Source organism: Diabrotica virgifera, chromosome 3 (assembly GCF_917563875.1).
Source record: "Diabrotica virgifera virgifera chromosome 3, PGI_DIABVI_V3a".
NCBI classification, from domain to species: domain Eukaryota; kingdom Metazoa; phylum Arthropoda; class Insecta; order Coleoptera; family Chrysomelidae; genus Diabrotica; species Diabrotica virgifera.
The window spans coordinates 242,983,421-242,985,477 of NC_065445.1; positions in this window are offsets into that span (position 1 = coordinate 242,983,421).

Consider the following 2,057-nt stretch of genomic DNA (forward strand, 5'->3'; position numbering starts at 1 on the left):
ATTTCATTTAGAAGCCTCTTTCCATCCGTTCAGTATTTACTCGCCACTAAATTACTTCCATTTTTTGCTTTTGTAGTGTACAGGTTGAAAAATTTGACATTTGTACATCTAGTTCTTGTTCTATTTTACATTCCTCATTGAACTCCTTCTATTAATCGTTTATATTTTTCTATTACTGGTTTTCGCTGCTTTGGTCATACATACTTTTATATGCATCCATATTTGTTCGATATTTAAATTATTTGTTTTCTGTATCTTCCAGTATTTGGGACCATCTCTAGGCTACTCGTGTAGTTATTACTTCTTCTTATACTTGATATAGATCTGTCGATCTGTTAACTCCGACGTTGAAGTATCTCTTGAGAGGTAGACTGCCAGCTATCTCTCCATCTTTTTGATGGTCTCCCCGGTGCTGGTTTTCTTTCTAGCGCAATTCTTGGTAGTCTGTGCTCTTCCATTTTTTTTTACATGACTGAGCCATTCTCTTCATCTTTGTCTGCCCCATCTTACTACATCTTGCACGCCACATTGTTCCCTGATAGTTATTACGCTTATGTATACAGGGTGAGGCAAATAAAGGGCCTATTAGAAATATCTCGAGAACTAAAGGCAACAGAATCATGAAAATTTGAATAAAGGGGTTTTGAAGGATGATCTATTAAATGAAAATATTTTCATCTCTTTGCAACTTCCGATTATACCGGAAGTTGCTTATAACTTCGTTTTTTTTAATGGGACACCCTGTATATTTTTACATTTTTGGATTCTCTTCGATGTCTTCTTTCTTAAAATATGAGGTTTTGTAATATTATACAGGGTATTTTAAAAGATAATTACGTTTTTTTATTAATTTCGTAGCAAAATTAACACCCTGTAGAATTGTAGTAGTTTGACATCTAAAACTCTACTTACGTTCAAATGATTTTTAATATACTCTACTATTGTTAAGAATCATTAGTATAGCTAAATTTTTAATTTTAGTATACAGGGTTGGTCGAAACTCGGAATGAGTATTTTCTGAGTTTTCTTAAATGGAACACCCTGTATTTTAGTATTGTAATGAAATGATATTTTATGGTACTTTTTTATTTCTTAAACATTCCCTATACCTAACTGCTTTAATTTGTGCTTAATTGTTAATCGCACCAACAATCTTAACTAAGTAGGTATTTCGATAGCTAAACCATTATTGGTAATTTTAAGGACCAGTCTGGATAATATGTATTTATTTCTGAAAAATTATTTGGGATTAAATATTTTCACGGCCAACCTAATAAAATTTTACGTATTTTTTGTTGCAATTAATGTTTAGCTTGAATCACCAATAACTCACAAATTAAAGCAATTAGGTATAGGGAATGCTTAAGAAATAAAAAAGTACTATAAAATATCATTTCACTACAATACAAAAATACAGGGTGTTCCATTTAAGAAAACTCAGAAAATACTCATTCCGAGTTTCGACCAACCCTTTATACTAAAATTAAAAATTTAGCTATACTAATGATTCTTAACAATAGTAGAGTATATTAAAAATCATTTGAACGTAAGTAGAGTTTTACATGTCATACTACTACAATTCTACAGGGTGTGAATGTTGCTACGAAGTTAATAAAATAAACGTAAATATCTCTTAAATACCCTGTATATTACAAAACCTCATATTTTAAGAAAGAAGATATTGAGAATCCAAAAATGTAAAAATATACAGGGTGTCCCATTTAAAAAACGAAGTTATAAGCAACTTCCGGTATAACCGGAAGTTGCAAAGAGATGAAAATATTTTCATTTAATAGATCATCCTTCAAAACCCCTTCATTCCAATTTTCATGATTCTGTTGCCTTTAGTTCTCGAGATATTTCTAATAGGCCAGTTATCTGCCTCGCCCTACATTCATTATTCATTATGTATAGGCGCAGTATAGGTATTACTATATTAATATTGTTATCCTCTTGATTTCTAATGTTGATTTATTCACGAAACAAAAATATGTGGCATAATCTTTAAATGGAGTTTATTTCCTTTTATTCGTTTAGGATAAATTATATAACAACAA